The sequence below is a fragment of the Apium graveolens genome, chromosome 5 (assembly GCF_009905375.1).
Source record: "Apium graveolens cultivar Ventura chromosome 5, ASM990537v1, whole genome shotgun sequence".
Taxonomy (NCBI): Eukaryota; Viridiplantae; Streptophyta; class Magnoliopsida; order Apiales; family Apiaceae; genus Apium; species Apium graveolens.
The window spans coordinates 174,384,030-174,403,407 of record NC_133651.1 but is presented as its reverse complement, the minus strand read 5'-3'; the positions used below and the strand labels follow the sequence as shown (position 1 = coordinate 174,403,407).

At 33.7% G+C, this 19,378-nt stretch overlaps 1 non-coding gene across 1 annotated transcript; it reads left to right on the top strand.

Annotated features, from left to right (window-relative positions):
* Positions 1-883: 883 nt before the first annotated feature.
* Positions 884-990, top strand: LOC141662481 (small nucleolar RNA R71). Its single transcript, XR_012550596.1, has one exon. It is a non-coding gene; the product is annotated as a small nucleolar RNA R71 (small nucleolar RNA).
* Positions 991-19,378: the final 18,388 nt, after the last annotated feature.

Genomic DNA, 19,378 nt, shown 5'->3' with positions numbered 1-19,378 from the left:
AGTGTGTTCAACAGTAGTCTTCCTTGGTTCCGCCGCTTTCTCCTTTTGCTTAGATTCTTCACCTCTAATTTCAGCTTCTACTTCTTTTGCCTTTTCAGCATCAGCTACTTTTCCAGACCTTAAGGTAATAGCCTTGACTTGCTCTTTAGCTTCCTTCCTGCCTGGTACTTCCGTGTCACTGGGAAGAGTGCCAAGTTGACGATTGAGCACTGCATTGGCTAATTGACCGATTTGATTTTCCAAGGTCTTGATAGAAACCGCCTGACTCTTGCACAACAGCTTAAGTTCCTCAAAATCAGCACTAGTAGGTGCAGCTGCACTTCCCTGTTGAGGATATGATTGCCTTGTAGCATACTGATGTGGTTGCTGGAATCCAGGTGGGTTAAACTGTTTACTCACTCCTTGCTGATATGGTGGCTGAATAGCATTCTGATTATTCCCCCAGCTGAAATTTGGATGATTTCTGTTGTTAGGATGATAGGTCGCTGGCACAGGCTGCTGTTATCGCTGATAATTATTCACATACTGAACAGATTCGTTGACAAGAGAACACTGATCCGTAGCATGAGAACCTGCACAAAGCTCACAAACCATAGCTATTTGATTAACTCTATACGTAGCCAGAGAATCAACCTTCATTGATAGCGCTTGGAGCTGGGCTGCAATAGCGGTGGCTGCATCAACTTCCAGAATACCTGCTACCTTGCCTGACGTCATCCTATGAGTTGGGTTTTGATGCTCATTTGCAGCCATCATCTCTATAAGATTATACGCCTCAGTATAGCTTTTAGCCCATAAGGCGCCTCCAGCTGCTGCATCGAGCATGGACCGAGATTGGGCACCCAAACCATTATAGAAACCAGTGATCACCATCCAATCCGGCATTCCATGATGTGGACATTTTCTCAACATTTCCTTGTATCGTTCCCAAGCCTCGCACATAGATTCTGTAGGTTGCTGCGCAAACTGAGTAAGAGCACTCCTCATAGCAGCAGTCTTTGCCATCGGATAAAACTTCACCAGAAACTTTTGCGCAAGATCTTGCCATGTAGTGATGGACCCAGCTGGTTCAGAATGTAACCAGTCTTTAGCCTTGTCCCTCAGTGAGAATGGGAAAAGCCTCAACTTGATAGCCTCATCAGTCATGCCATTATACTTAAAAGTACTGCAGATCTCGACAAAATTCCTTATGTGCATGTTGGGGTCTTCAGTTGCCGCTCCTCCAAAAGAAACAGAATTCTGCACCATCTGAATAGTGCCCGGCTTGATTTCAAAGGTGTTAGCTTGAATAGCCGGATGAAGGATGCTTGACTGAATGTCGTCAATTTTAGGCCGAGAAAAATCCATAAGAGCTGGATCAGCTTGAACAATACGATCTCCCATATTTACTGGTTCTTTCTGCTCAGTTCCTGAATCCGAATCCTCAAAATCTAACTTCTCCGGAATATCAAGAACTTCGTCTGTCTCCTCAGCTGTATCTAAAGTCCTCTTGCAAGCACGAGAATGAGTTTGCATAAACGCTTGCTAAAGTACCTGAAACACAACCGGAAAAAATAAGTAACTACTACGTCCTAATCACTGAGTCCTAATGAACAATGATGGTAAGTACATAAATTAAACAAATACGCCGAGTCCCCGGCAGCGGCGCCAAAAACTTGTTAGGGCGAAAACACGCACTAATATTCATGCAAGTATACGCGTTCGCAAGTAATATAGAATACTTTCTAGTTCGTTCCCTCAGAGACTCAGACTAAATTATTGTCTAATTAAACTCACTCACCAATGTATGATTACTTCTCAATGTTAAGATAATAACACTTAAAATTGTTGATTAAATATTAACTATAATTAATTACTTAATTAATCACTTAACTAACACTTCAATTTATCAATAATAAAACACTCATGAGATCACAACTTCATTATTACTTCCTTCTATAGCCATTGTTATTACCTTTAGCATGTGACAATGATGATATTAATCGAATAACACGAAACTGATAAAAGCCAACTTTCATTGTACTAATACCATTCTACCAAGCATCCACAATTAAGATAGAAGTTGAATAGTCATCAATTATGTTGAGTTCCCATATGTCTACAGAAATTGACAACACAACGATTTAAGCACAAGTTATTCCTTTTGATTACATAGGGCAAATAAAACTGTTAGAGTTACCCACTAATCATGCACAACGTACATGAACCTATGCTAGCATGGCAAGTTCTAAATCTCAAGATCCACCGTCGCTTCACAAGAGATTAACACCCTATCTTATATGTTCGCGACGTACATAAGACGAATACGCACAACCAATGCTAGATATCATGCAATCATCACACACTAAAGTATTAAACAATTAACTAAAGAATTCCATAATAAATCCGTTGCAACCCCATGATCACGATTAGCCCATAATAGCACTTATCGTCATCATGGGTTCATATGAAATCATGATAAACAAACACAAGAAAATAATAACTAAACTAATTATATTAAAACAGAGTACGTCACAAGAGTAAATAAGTTCAAAGCAAGAAAACTAGCATCCAATGTTACAACGAAACAAGAATCACAAGAAGATATGCTTCCTCTTCGTTGCGATGTGCTAAATCGGTCTTCTTCCTTATCTCCTTCGCTCCTTGCGTAAAAACACAATCTTCTTTTTTCCCACCTTGTGAAAACGTCTCAAATCTACTTATATAATAGTCCCATAAAACTCAGATTACATAGAAGTGGAAACCAAACAGAAGTAGAAGTCCTAAAATAATTTGTTTTTTTTCCCCAACCCTGCGCGGCCGCTCAACATAGCTGAGCGGGCGCTCAGCTTGCTGCGCGGCCGCTCAACAATGCTGAGCGGGCGCTCAGACCTCTATTGGAAAAATTCTGATTTCGCTCCGTTTCTTCGCCGTAATCTGCCCGTTTCTTTCCTCTCGCAATGGTGAACACATGCCAAGGCTTATTCTTGATGATTCCTCCCCCGAAATGCAACTAAAACCCAGAAATGCATAAACACTAGAAAAACGCATCAAATACACAAAATACTTGATTTCAAGACACCAATTTAAGCCATTTTAAGACGCTCTAAGTGGTATAAAATGCCACTTATCAATAGACTTATCATCATCAAATGTCACATCTATAATCTCCATTATCTTCTTTTGCACTAGCACATAAACTCTGTAACGAGTCCTTTTCAATGAATAAGCTTGTGATAAAAAATGTATATTCACTTAGAGAGATTATTTATATATCGCAAATAAATATGTTATATTTATCGATAAATGTATATTGATTTATTTAGATAATTATATTTAGATTTTTAATATTTATATTATTGTATTCATTTTAATTTGACAAGATTTTTATAAATTTTTGTTAAAATGTACCTAAAATTACTATGGTTGTACTTTTCATGTAAAGTAATAACTAATTTCATTTTTTGAATTATAGATTAGTTATATATGCAATACTACATATCCTGCTACTAAAATTATATAAGTTGTGTATGTATTGTGTATGCATTGTACAAAATTAAGGACCAAATACATTTTATGGAATGAAAATAATGAAATTTTGATTCATTTTTCAAGAATATATAAATTATTAGTATGTATAAAATCTACTTACTAGATTAAGTCTATTCATATAGTATATAAATATATCATATATTTTATTATTTATATTTACATAAGACATATAAATACTTAATTTTTTAATTGGGTAGTGCATTTAGCGAGTTTATTCATTCAACTCACCAAGCCGGAACTGGGAAAAATATTTATTTTTGATGAGATATTCATTTATCGAACATTAATTTAATGAAGTTCTACTGTATTTGATTCCACATTTAATAAACTTTCGTAATAAAACAAAATAATCGATCAATATATAGTAAATATATAGTAAATAATTTTTGTAAATCTCTATATATTATCTAAAATGCTAGAATTAATATATTTTTATTTCGTTATACTATTGTTGAAGAAAAATGTGTAGAAATCAATAAAATATAATATTTACTTTTTCAACTAATAATTAGAGGTAAATATTTGATATTTATATGACTATAATGATCGGAATGATATACCGTTAAGATCAATGAACACAATGATATTTATAATTAACTATTTTTATGATAATGATATGAAACATTATTAATTAAAATCAAATAAAATAAAATACATGTATAATAGAATCTTAATAAGTTATTAACACATAAAAATTAATATTTACAATAGTAGATATTTTTAGTCCCAATATTTTAGTAACATTATATATTTAATCTAGATTAATAAATTGATACTCCCTCTGTCCCATATTGAATGAGCCACTTTGACTTGCACTGTTTTTAAGAAATTAATGTAGACTTAAATCTTAACCACATAAAAGAGGTAGTGGGATGATAAAGTAAGTGTATTATACGAATGTATGGTTAAGGTAATCTTAAATAGATGCTATAAATGGTAAGTTGATTTTTTTGGGACATCCAAAAAAGGTAAGTGATTCACATAAAATGGGACAGAGGGAATATTATTTTTAACTTACGATCAAAACTGACACATGTGTACACTAAATATTTAGATTTGTCACTTCAATTATAGAATTTTAGCATTTCAATCCCATATCAAGAATAATAAGATATTTTAATTTACTTATGAACATTTGTATTGTTCCCTCAATCCTTTAAATCTTGGTCTACTTAACCTCTTAAAATCATATTGATCAAGTTTTAACTATAAATCATACTTATAAATCATAATTATGGGATAAATGGAGTAATAATAATTGTATTAACAAGTTACATCGATTTTAAATTTGGACTAATATATTTAAGTTTGTTCTGAACTTAACATCAGAACTCAGCTCATTTTATAAAAAATACTCAAAATTTGGCCATTTTTCATAAATGATATCAGAGCCTATCGAGCTAAAGTGCATTTCTTAACTCTTTGATTAATTAAGTTTATTTATAGGTTCGATGAGGATGTCAACCAAATTAAATGGGGATATTTGTAACATGTTATATCCACATGAATTTATAGGTGAAGACCTAATATTAAACCAAATGAATAAATAATTTATATCAAATTTGTTAGCTTGATTTGTGGCGAGTCGTTAAGAACTTGACCCTATTTTTGAAAAATATTTCGGACTTGGTACAAGTTATCACATCTTCGAGAAAAGATAAGTGCGTTGTACTCAACCTAACTTATTTTCTTTATTCTACTTCGTTAGACAAAAAAATATACATTATTATAAAAATTCAATATGTGCATGTAATATTTCTTATAATGGTGAATTCTCACATAGTGAATTCTCACATAGTTGTGTTTTATTTAATATTTTTTTAAAAAATAAAATATATAGAAAATGGGATTACAAAAGGAACCCAATTGTTACAACAGTGCCTACATATAGGTTGGAGCTCATAAGGCTTAAGTTGCAGTAAACTAATATTCAAAAGAATTAAACTACGTCCATTGACTAAAGAGAGCGGACAAAGACATTGGCGATTTCACACGCAACAATTTACGATCACCTTTTACCTATAAATATCAAATCTACACAAATTATAATAAATATAAATATATGTTTAACTCGGAGACCACATACAACAAAAATATTTCTCATCACCGGAATTATCAAAATATGAAAAATATATATATAAACATGACACGATATACCATCACTTAACAGTTTAAATAATCCTCAAGTATAAGTCAATTTTAGTGGTATTTTTCGAGCACTTTAATCAAATTATTATGGATTTTAAATTTTGATTTCTAACAAAACCTGCGAAATATGAAATTTAGAAAATTATACATTTATATTTCGTAACATTGTTAGAAAATGGCCCGTTATTCGCAGAGGCTATTATGCTACTTTGAGTTTATTGCAAAATAATACTACATATTTTAAAATTATTCCCAAAAATTTCCCAAAATGCAATAGTGTCGACATATACATCATAACTTTCTTGATAATAATATGAAACCCTGCATGAATATATATACGCCCCATATTAAAAATTGAAAGGGGTAATGCCACATCATTTAATAAACTTTGGGGAATATATTTGGAATACTTAGTGCCTGTTTGGGGAATTTTTACCTTGTTTTGTAAAATATTGATGAATATATTTCAAATACTTGGTGCCTGTTTGCGCACCATCCTTTTAAACTTAAATGATCTTGAAAGTCCTTTTAGTTTTTTGATGACTGTTTGGGCAAAAATTATATTCATAATTTCTAACTACTTATGTGTCGGAAGCGGAAAGTGGAGGCACTCTACTTTCTCTTTTTTATTTTTCCTCCTCTTCACGGTTCTTTCGTTTCAAATCCCAGTACATGCATTTTTAATAAAAAAATTAAATTTTTATCCTATTATATTTATGTATTAAAATTAATATGATTACATTTTCTTTTTGTTTATTTATTTAAATTTATAAGCATGGTCAAAATAGCCACTGACGTTTCATCTAGCCAAACAAATCCACTAAACACTCAATTTCCGGTGGTCAACAAAATTTTAATTTTTTTTTGAATTATAAACTTTTTGTTATCCAGTAATGATATAATTATTTAAGGGGGTTGTATACAATTATATGAATAAATTGAATCACAATGTAAATATGATAAAAGTTTGTTATTTCAGATAAATCTGTTACTAACTCTCTCAAAAAATTCTGATGTTGTTATTCCCAACCAATCTAACAAAGAATTATAGGGGTTGAATATAATTCTAGCTACTTTATAAAATTTTAAGAACTGTTCTACTATGAATATATAACTGGTTTGAATTAGATAAAGTGCGGAATGAAATTATTCAAGAAATCAAACACAAAGTAATCAAATACAAGTATTTACAAACTTTCTAGTGGATTATATTTTTCCACCAGAGATATATATTAATATGAGAACTCTGTGATGCAATATTTTGCACACAGCTGCTTATAAGTTGAACGTACAAAGAATAGAGAAATTCTTTACAGATATAGCTTTATTTATTTCTCTGGTAATTGCTTTCTAACTTTGATAATGTTCTACTTACTACCCTTGGTTTATATATCACTAAGTTGCATAATAATAAGAGAAACAAATAAGAAAAACTGTTTCTAGTCTAATTTGATGCTTATTCATTTCTCAATCGAGCATCTTTGAATATCTTCAGTTTAGCATAGAAATGGAAATGCTTCTTTGTTCTCTAAAACCAGTAAATAGGCTGCTACATTCCATTTGCATACAATCAACGCATGTGACTGTCAAGTCACTATCAACTGCTTTTGAATTTGATCATCCGTTGAAACTCTGTGGGATCATCCGTTGAGACTTTGTTGGATCATCCGTTGAGAGTCTGGTTGATCATCCATAGAAACTCTAGTTGATCATTCGTTGAAACCTTGTGGAACATCTGTTGAGAGTCTTTTCACAATAGTTAACTCTATTTCAATTATACAAGATTACAAGGTATCCAATATTTACAATTAGCCAACCTATCTTGCATATCAATCTAGTAGTCAACATGAATTAAAACATTCTACAACTTCTAGTTCTCTAAGGCATTACAATATGTAGAAATGTTGTACTAAACTTATTAATACATAAGCTACCCTTTCAACGTATATTGAAATGATCCTCCGTTAAAAGCTACAAAATCACTAAATTAATCAACTAAGGTGTTTTGTTTAACTTTTTTTTTTGCTAAATTGTTCTCTTTAACTTATTATCAAGTACACAACATATTCATAACAATCTCCCCAAAGTTATGTCTACTGGAATTGTAGGAATAAATTAAGAGGAACTTGATGATAAGAAAACACCCTATAAATATAGACTGATTAATAGTAGATAAAATTAACAAGTGCTACGATTTATTGAACATTACACAGAGGAAGGTTTATAGGGAATCTCACAAGCTATTTTCAAGGTGCTCCTCTACATTGAGCAAATATAACTTATTTCCTTGACTATCTGAACTTCTTTCCCAATTTTTCATTGTTTTCTTCAATCTGGTGTTGAAGTTGCCTGTAGAATTCAGATTCATCTTCATTTGTCTGATCTAGCATTTCTTGCATCTTCATGAGAGTTTCATTGCTTGAAATTTTTAGCTGATTTTCTAATCTGAAGAATCTTCTGGTGCATTTCTCATTCTTGAACCTTATAAACCAGTAATGCCTCAAATGCACTCTATTTCCTGTGTATGGAATTGTTAGGACTTTTGGGAGTGCATTTGGTCCTCTCCAGCTATTCCTTATCTCCTCAATTTTATTAAGTATCATCTTCTTGGCAACAATGTTGAATCCAAATTACTTCTTTATTGAGGAGAAGATTTTCACCAGTACAAGATAGCCTTCATTGAGAATCCTGTATAGAGGCCAAGTTAGCTCTCTTCCACCCTTGTACCTGAAGACTAATCTCTCTGAAAGATGTTTGTAAGCATCAATAGCTCTAACTTCTTCTATCTCATCCAGATAGAGATTTATGTCTGATAATTCCTTGATGTCACAAATGAAGAGTTGATCTCCCTTGTTGACAGTTGGTTTGGGCTTGGCTAATGTTTTGGATTGAAGTCTTACAGGCTTGACCTTTTTGATTGCTCTCTTCTTTGTTTTCCTTGGTTTGGTTTGGATTGGAATGTTTAGATTAGGAAGTAGTAGGCTTTCCCAATCTATAGGTTCATCCTTAGGAATTATAGTTTCACCATAGGAAATTCATGTCAGGATAAACCTTGAATTCAGCCTGCTCCATTGTGGGAATGGTTGTTTAACTTGAGGTGGTAGATTCAGTTGACAAATATTCTTCCTTATCTTCATTGAAATCCAACTTCGTCTTTGGTTTGAGTTTGTATCTTTTTTCTTAATCTGCTTTGGTTATTCTTACTTTTCTTCAATCAGGGTCTCAGCTGTTACAGTAGGCATCACAGATTCTATGGTTGCAGGCTTCTTAGCTTGGTTCTTGGCATCTAATGTATCTTGCTTTTGTTATTGATTGAGCCTCACCTTTTCTTCTTTCTTAGCCTCTGCAAACTGTGGATGTCCATCCACCACACAAATTAATTTGCCATTCCTGTAGATTTTAGAAATTCTTTTCTTCAAGAAGAGTCTGTGGGATCTTTGAAGAAAGCAATAGACCTTCCAAGCAGTTTCTTCTCATCAGGCTTGGGAGTTTCATAGACTAGGCCCAATGGATTTTTGTCTGAGTTCTTTGGATACTTTTTTGGCTAAAAAATTACATTGGCCTTTGGAGATTTAATTGATGAGGGTTGACCCCTTTCCATGTTCCATAAGCTCATGTCATTGACTGAAATTGGTTTCAATTAAGAGAAATGAGAGAAAGCTTTGTCTTGTTTCCTAATTGGACCAAATTTCTTCTTGATTTTCTCATCAAGCTCCTTCCATTTTTTTTAACTCCAATTCAGCTGCTGCCATCTTGATCACATCAATGCTGTCAAGAGCTGGTGGCTTAAAGAAAGTAATTGCTGGACAATCACTTTATAGACTTGTATGTTGTGCACTTTCTCCCCCTCACTAGCTGACTCTCCCTGGCTAACTGGAATGATATAATCGTTCTCCCCCTTTTTGTTAACATCAAGTTGAGCAGAGTTTGATGTTTGTGCAACCACCAATTTTTGAAGAAGCCGTGTCTGTTGAGCTTGATGAAGTTGGATTTGAGTGATAGAGGTTTCTGAGGTCTTTAGCCTAGAGTCCAAAGAATCCACCTTGCTACTGAGATCAGAGTTTTTCCTGAGTTGCTTGTTGATATCTAACATTGTTGTGGCAGGAAGCATAGACTCCAACCTTTCAATAGTGTCATTTTTGACTTGTCCAATCTCTGTCTTGATCTCAGACACATCTTGATTTTGGTTGAGAGATTGGATTTTGTGCAACTGAAGAGACTTAAGGTGAGCTTGGAGAAGACTCTTGGGGTTGACATCTGTAGTATCTTGAATATCTGTTTGAGTCTGATGAATTATGTTGAATAGAGTTGATTTGAAGTGATGCTCACTGCACTCTTTGCTAAACATCCATGATTGAGTGTTTTTGCTTGAGCTAGGACCTGCTTCTCCCCCTATGTCCATGAAATCTCCATCATCATCATCACCAACATCCCCAAAATTGTCTTCAGAACCACCAGTTGGATATTCAAAATCATCATGAGCTATAAAGGACATGGCAGTGATTCCATCATTGGCCCTTTGCATTGAGGCTGTTGTGTGCACCAAGTTGAGAATTCTCTCAGTAGCCACATTGTCATGTTCAGCCAATACTTGATAGGCTAGAATAGGGTGAGTAAATGCCTCAACTTCATAAGAAACCGTGTCTAAGACATCTTGATATTCTTGCTGAAATAGATATTTCTTTTCAGCCTCATTGACATCCCTTAACTCACTAACAATGGGCTCTTCCCATTCTTCAGTACCTGTTTTTCTCTCATAATCTCTATTTTCTTGCATCAAGGGCTCCCCTTGGCTTCCCACCATCACACCCTCACCTTCACCATCTAAGGTGGGAGTCCACTCACTCAGTTTTTCCAAGCTAGAAGAAATAGCTTGCATAGTTTCACTTTTTTCCTCTCATTTTTCCTGAGTGCAACTCAGCCTCTCACTATGTTCTCTCCCTTCCCTCAATCTTATGAGTGATTGTAGAACTACTAAATCATCTGCACTTGTAATAATAGTTGAGATTTCATGGGGTGTAGTGATAGTCAACGGATGAGAAACATCCGTCGAGGTAGTAAATGAGAGTTTTAACGGATGACTGTTGTTAAGCACATCCATCGAGATACAATCACTGGTCAGTGGATGAAGAATATCCGTCAAGTTAGTTGAAATGATGGAGTTTGGAGTAGAAACTACTGTAGAATCAGTGGTGATTGATTTAAGGTTTGACACAGATTTCTCAGTAGAAGCAGAATGAAATGGTAAGTGAGCCAAAAAATCATCTAAAAGATGATGCTCACTTGTTGTAGATTTTGGCTTCTACATGAGAGTTAAGGATGGAGAATCAGGAATTGATCTGTGAATCATATCCACATCCAAAGAATTTGTGGGTGAGTTTTGTGTGTGAGGTGCTTCTATTATAAGAGATTTTGGCTGTGACTCCACATTTATAGGAGCCACATCAAACTGACTTTGAGAAGGTGCTATAACTAAGTCTTTGACTACAGTTTGCACAGTGTGTGCACCCTGTGTATCCCCAAGTGTTTTAGATTTATTCTTTCTTGTGTAATTTTAGGGTGAGTCTGTGTCCCTAATCGTCTTGGCCTGTGCTCTTGGTTGAGAGCTTGTTTCAATAGTGGCATCCTTTTAGAAGGATGAAACTAGTAAAGAACTAGAATCCTTATTAAGCACTACAGTTTGTTGGGAAACTGTAGTGTGGCTAGGAGGGGTTACACACACCTCCCTCCTTATCCTTAGGGTTTATTTTATGTTCACCCTGTCCCTCACCAAGCTTACTTCCCTTAACACTCCCCTCTTTGGTTTTGGTAGTTTTTGAAACTAGTCCCTTTTAAGAGGAACTAGTATGGGGTCTTTGAGACTTGGATTTGAAAATTCTTGATTTTGTGGCTTTGGTAGGCACTTGTTTGGTCACTGTCACAGGTGCCATGTCAACAGTTGTTTGCAAAGACATTTGTGGTAGAGAAGTAGTAGGGACAGAAGTGTGTACCTCACTTACCTGAGGCTGCTCCATAATTGGCATGTAGATGAGGGGAACCTCCTCATGGTGATTAGCCTTGTTAAGATCATCAATAATCCTTCTCTCTTAGACCCAACAATCTAATTTGTTGATGGGTTCTCAATTGAGAGATTCTCAGAAACAAAATTAGCTATCATCATAAAGAATCTAGCATAATTGATGTTCTTAGACCTCTTCTTAATATCTCGTAATTTACTCAATAATTCATACATCACAGAGGTGCTGAATTTAAAGTACTTATCACTAAGAAGCATATAAAGCATATTAATAAGTGAATAAGTTACATTATCAAAATTGCTAACTTTTACAGAAAATACTTTAATAAAAGAGTCACATAGAAAGCTCCATTCTTTCCTAACCTCACCTAACTTGATGGTAGTAGGAGTATAACCCATAGAAATAAGCATGTAACTCACATCAGTGTCTTTTTGTGGAGCAAGAGTGTTATTTTCAGGAAATTTAAAGCATTTTCAAAAGCATCACAGTTAATACAGTGTTCCTTACCTTTAAGAGTGAAGGTAATGGTTTTATCCTTGGAGTTGAACACAACAGTAGTCCAAATCTCCTCAACAACCTCACAGTTGATGATTGGAGATTCAAGCATAGAATAAATCAGTTTGCAGTTTTGAATGAAGTCCACATTTTATGATATTCTTCAGATGCAGGAATTTGCTTGTTCACCAAAGATATGAAGTTGTTTTTTCATAGACATACCCAGTTTGAGACATGATTTTGACTAAAGGTGCCATTCCTGTGATCTAAAAGAAATTGCAGAAAGGGGTTTTTGCTTTGGAGAAGAAGAGAGTCAGAGAAATTTCTTGAGAGAGATGAAAGTAAAAGTAAAAAATAAATTGGCTTTTATACGTTCTCAAAAATAAACGGTTAAAAAGTAAAAGTAAAAAGAAAGTAGCCAATCAAGTTAGTCCAAAATAGCCATTTAAAAATAAATAAAGTTGTCAAAATTCTAATGATTATCCATTGAAGTATAGTTACAGGCTATAAGTAAATTTGACGGATAATATCTAGAATTAACGGCTAAGATTCAGAGCAATTCGAATGATAAGGATTAAAAGTACCCAAAATAATAATTGATATTTCAATGGATGATGAGATTCAACGGATATTCATTTTTAAAGGATAATGAACATCCGTCGAGATGTATCTGACTTAGCCAAAATTTCATCTTTAACAGGAAATGTCAAATTTTAATCTGGATGCATTTCAATTAGCTTAGACATCAAAACAAATTAAGAATAATTAAGCATTTTCAACTCACTTACCAACCTAGTAAAGGTGGATTCATCAAGTGGTTTGGTGAAGATGTCTGCTAGTTGCTTCTCACTTGGAACAAAATGAAGTTCCACAGTACCATACATGACATGCTCTCTGATGAAGTGGTACTTGATGTCAATTTGCTTGGTCCTTGAATGCTGTCACCTGCAGACCATATAGGAATCTTAGTCACCTGCAGACCATAGTCCAACTGCTAATTTTTCATCCATAAAATCTGTGCACAGCAGCTACCAGCAACAATATATTCATCCTTAGCTGCAGAAGTAGAGACTGAATTTTGCTTCTTACTGAACCAGGATACTAGCTTATTTTCTAGAAATTGACAGGTTCATGTAGTACTTTTTCTATCAATTTTACAACCTGCATAATCTGCATCTGAATAACCAATTAGATCAAAACCATAATCTCTAGGATACCAAATGCCAATTTTTGGTGTTCCTTTCAGATATCTAAAAATTCTCTTAATAACTACTAAATGATATTCTCTAGGATTAGCCTGAAATCTAGCACAAAGACAAGTAGCAAACAATATATTTGGCCTACTGGCTGTTAAATATAAAAGTGAGCCAACCATACGTCTATAGCATGAAATATCCATAAACTTTTCAGTAGTGTTTAATTCAAGTTTAGTGGCGGTGGCCATGGGAGTTTTTGTAGATAAGAAATCCATTTAATCTAACTTCTTTAAAAGATCATAAATATATTTGGTTTGACTAATGAATATTCCATCACTAACTTGCTTAACTTGTAAACCAAGAAAGTAATTTAGTTTTTCCATCACACTCATTTCATATTTACTTTGCATCAATTTGGCAAACTTTTTGCAAACTTTTTCATATGTAGAGCCAAATATAATATCATCTACATAAATTTGAACAAGTATACTAGAGCCATTAAATTTTCTAAAGGATAAAGTCTTATCAACAATATCTCTTGTGAAATGATTTTCTAAGAGAAACTTTGACAAAGTGTTATACCAGGCTCTAGATGCTTGCTTCAGTCCATAAAGTGCTTTCAAAAGATAGTATACATATTCTGTAAAATTGGGATCTTCAAAACTAGGAGGCTGACTGACATAGACTTCCTCCTCCAAATCTCCATTCAGAAAGGCACTTTTAACATCCATTTGATAGACTTTGAAATTGACATGAGCTGCATAGGCTAGAAAAATTCTGATGGTTTCAAGTCTTGCAACAGGAGCAAATGACTCATCAAAATTTATTCTTTCTTGTTGATAATAGCCTTTAGCAACCAATCTAGCTTTGTTCTTTACTATGACATTTTCATCCATCTTGTTTCTAAATACCCACTTGGTGTCAATAGGATTTTTTCCTTTAGGCTTGGGTACCAGCTTTCAGACTTTATTCCTTTCAAACTGGTTTAGCTCCTTCTGCATAGCTAAAACCCAATCAGGATCCAACAGAGTTTCTTCTACCTTTTTAGGATCTTCCAGTGATAGAAAGCTGTTATATAGACATTCTTCTTGAGTTGCTTTCCTAGTTTGCACCCTTGAAGATGCAACACCAATAATTAGCTCAAATCGGTGATCTCTAGTCCATTTTCTTTGTTGGGGTAGAATACCTCTAAATGAAGAGGCCTCATAGTTGTCCTGATGTGTGACTAAGTTTTGATTAGAAGAAACTCCCCTTGAGTTTGTGGATCTTTGACTTGAAGTTGGGGTTCTTTCTGATTGTGATCTGTATTGGCTTTCAACTCCTATTGATGGCTTAACGGATGTTGATCTTTGCCTTTCGATGGATGATGCAGATTGTCTTTCAACCGATGATGCACTTGGTCTTTTGATGGATGCTGAATTATGTGCTTCATTAGTTGTATATTTTTCTGCATTGTCCTTAGAGATTGTTTCTTGATCATTTCCATCATCACTATCATCTCAACATTATCAAATTTGAGGCTTTCATGGAAATCTCCATCTTGCAGTCCTTCAATCTTTTTATCATCAAACACAACATGTACAAATTCCATAACAATGTTAGTTTTGAGATTGTAGACTCTGTATGCTTTTCTAACTGCATATCTAACAAAAATGCTTTCATCTGCTTTGGCATCAAAGTTTCCATGCTAATCAGTTTGATTCCTTAAGATATAGCATTTACAGCCAAAGACATGAAGAAATTTTAATGTTGGCTTCCTATTCTTGAACAACTAGTAGGGTGTCATGCACTTTGCTTGATTAACCAAAGAAATTTTCTAAGTGTAGCATGCAGTATTTACAGCTTCTGCCCAAAAATATGTTAGTAACTTTGATTCTTCTAGCATTGTTCTTGCAGCTTCAATAAGAGATTTGTTCTTCCTTTCCACCACTCAATTTTGTTGTGGGTTTCTTGCTGCTGAAAACTCATGCATGATCCCATTTTATTTACAAAATGATCTCATCACAAAATGCTTGAACTCAGTTCCATTGTCACTCCTGATTCTTTTAACTTTAAAATCAGGATCATTGTTAGCTTGCCTTATGTGATTGATGATGATTTCACTAGCTTCATCTTTGGATTTGAGAAAATATGTCCAAGAGAACTTTGAGAAATCATCCACAATTACTAGGCAGTATCTTTTCTTTGAGATGGAAAACACATTGAGTGGTCCAAATAAATCCATGTGCAGTTGTAACGCCCTCCAGACCCGGGGTATAAGTCTAGGGGTTACTAGCTAATCACCAAACTTGTACAATCTGATTAACAAATAATAAAGAAATGAATCTAAACCCCTTTAACACTAACCAGGATCTTTTTAGGTTGAAGTATAAAAACAAGAACCACTAACTACTTTATTACAAACCAAATTCAAAATCTTACCAACTCTCTTTATTACAAACCATTGTCTAACCAGTTTTAAATTAATTTCATCTTTTATTCAAACACACACACTAACTATCTACACTCCACCTGTTCAGGCAACTCAAAGCGTTCTTCCTGGATTGAGATCAACACATTGGGTATGAGAGGATCCCGAGGCTTGACCCGCTTCTTTACCACTCGAGTCCTGATGGGTTTCATATTCCTTCTTAACTGAAAACAATAAGGTGAATAACAACAAAAAGGGGTGAGCCAAAAACTGCTCAACAAGTCCGCAAAATATAAAAAATGTTAAAGTAATTTAAATTAATCGGTAACCCAGGTTTATCTGCAAAGATATAACCCCACGAAGATAGAAAGAATGCAATTACTGGCGAGTACAAATGAACTAAACTGTACACAAGTTCGCATCTATATCCTGCTGACCAGTTAGAATATAATGCAAATCTATATCTCCATATATAGATCCCGTCGGGTACCCAGGCACTACGGCCCATCTCGAGGCACCAGTCATATCCCGGTCCTCAGGATTAAGACACACTTAATCCCCAAAACATCATTATCCAGTCCATCGCACAGTAACCGGAACAATCGGTATGCTTTGATATATTCTAATCACCAGAATATATCAATATAAGTGTGTAACAAATGGAATATGAATCAAGAATCCAAGGAAACGGAGAAATAAAGAATCGAAATGAAATATGAACAAAAAAATAGCAAGTGTGTATCACTGTTTATGAATAAGAATAAAAAAAAGTGCAAGCGTGATAAGCATCTGAAGAAATGTCACTATTCTGAAATTAGAATTGGGGAAAAACTTACCTTCTGCGCGACTCACTGCAATTATGTCACCTTCATCTATTACAAACTCAACCTGCCTTGCTGGCTTAGCTTATGTTAGAGAAATAGACTGATTTAGTCATTTCGTACTTCAATTGCGTTTTGAATCAACTTCACATCGTTCCTATTGTCTACCCATGCGCTTATTATTGACTCGTATATTATATATTAGCAAGTAAGACTCGATTAACCACATAATACACATAAGAAAATAAGCATATAATTATTTTTATATTTAAAAATAATTTTTAGAATCAAAATCGACTCGCTGATCGCTCAACTGATCATTATCTGACTCGTTTCCTATTTTTCGGAATTTTTCGGACTCGTCTCGGCACGCAATTCGACTGATAAGTAAGAAAGTAACAAAGTCAACTAATTTCTAGAAGAAATTAGGCTCTAATATTATTTTTAATGAAAAGAATTCATTTTTCTGAGTCAAAGGGCTTTCGTTTCGCTCGAATCGGACTAACGGTCTAATTAGTATCGATTAAACACTGATAATTCAATTTATTATTTGATATAAATAATTATTACTAATTTTTAAAACCATAAAATAATTTTTAAATAATTATTTAAGAAGAATCAGAATTAAAAATGATTTTTCTATAATTTTGGAATTAAAATGAATTTATTATGATTTATTGAAATTATTTGATTAATCATCAAAATAATTAATCATTTTCAAATAAATAATAAATACTAAATTATTAATAAATAATTGAGAAAATAATTAAATCTGATTTTTAAAAAATATTTCAGAGTTATTTATAATATAAATCAATTAATTAAATAATTGATTAATCAATTCATAAAATAAATAAAACTGATTTTGTAATTCAAATAAAAATAAAATAAAAATAATTTGTAGAAACATTTGTCAGACAACAAATCCTGACAAAAACAGATCAAACCCGGGTTGCAAATCGGGTTGCAACCGGGTCACCAAGAATATCCCGGGTCGGGGATGAACTCACCGGAAAATTCCCAGATTCCGGTGGGTTTCCCGGACTCCGGCGACCTCTGTTCCTGGCCAAACGAGCACCGTTTGGTACCGTTTTTGATCCCAAATCATTCCAAATTACTTCCCCAACTTCATTCAACTTAAAAACAATCTAACCCATCCCTGAATAACAATCTCCGATCAAACCAACTCAACTTTCCGGCCAAAATCCTATCTTTTGATTCTGTACATAAAACTTGATGATTTATAGTGCAAATCAAAGCTAAGAAGACATACAATCAAAGCCCTAACATATCAGGAACCAAATATTCACAGAAATCATCGAGTTTTAATTTGAAAATTCGGTATAAACCCTAATAATCGTGAATCACTATACAGACATCGTTTGTTCAATTAAATACTATGAATCGACTGTAAATCATCTAACAAGGCTATATCAAGCATCAAAACATCATAATTACCCTAGAATCAAAAAGTCCTAATTCGAGTATAAACCCTAGAAATCAAAATTAAAAAACAAGGCATTAAAACATGAAATTAATGCAAGAAACATAAATAACAGATCAAAACCTTCGATTTGAGTACTTGAATCACACGATTTGATGCAGAAATCAGCTGGAAATCACAGTTTGATTCTCGACCCGATTTTGGAAATCCCAACCCGGTTTCAAAGAATTTCTGATTTTTAATTATTAATTATGATTAATTAAATAAAAATTAGGCTATTTATAGTAGTAAAATTAATACTCCTAAATAAAATTAAGGCCCTAATTCTACACTTTTTAAAATTAATAGGCCCCTAATTTTATAATTTTTTGAGTATTAAAATTTAATTAATAAATATTTTATATATGAAATATATATGCCAAAATTTCCCAAAAATTGTGAATAATGTAAAAATACAAAGAAATGGTATAAATAAAAGTCATATAATTTTCTAAAAATAAAAATATGATTTTGTGGGGTTTTTAACACCCAATGGGGCCCGAAAAAGTCATTTTTCGCAAAACAAGAAAATTTATAAAATGCCTAGATGTTCAGAATATGCGATGGTAAAAGCTGTTTGATGAAAAATAAGGCCCATTATTTTATTTGAAATACCTACTTTAAAATCATGGTTCGGGTCGTAAAACGTTTGAAATGAAAACTATGAATGCAAAATAAAATATCTTAAAAATATCTTAAAAATACCAGAACGACACAGAATACACGTAACACATAGCAATTAGGGTTTGACACTTAATTCCACATAAATGACGCATTAACACACATATTTATTATAAATATGATATAATACAGACGTAAATTTCCCTGACGTTACATCCTTCCCCCTTAATAGGATTCTGTCCTCAGAATCTTGCTATGAAAACAAATGAGGATATTTCTCTAACATTTCACTCTCAAGTTCCCAAGTTGATTCTTCAACCATAGGGTTTCTCCACAAAACTCGCACTAAAGATACAGACTTATTTCTCAACACTTTCTCTCGCCAATCTAAAATTCTTATCGGCTATTCTACAAAAGACAAATCAGGTTGGATATCTACCGGTTCATACTCGATTACATGCCTAGAATCAGGATCATATTACTTAAGCATTGACACGTGAAACACATTGTGAATATGTTGCATATGAGGCGGTAAAGCTAATTCGTATGCAACTTTTCCCAGTTTCTTCAAAATTTTAAATGGTCTGACGTATCATGGTTTCAGTTTTCCCTTGTTGCCAAACCTGGTTAATCCTTTCCATGGTGATATTTTGAGT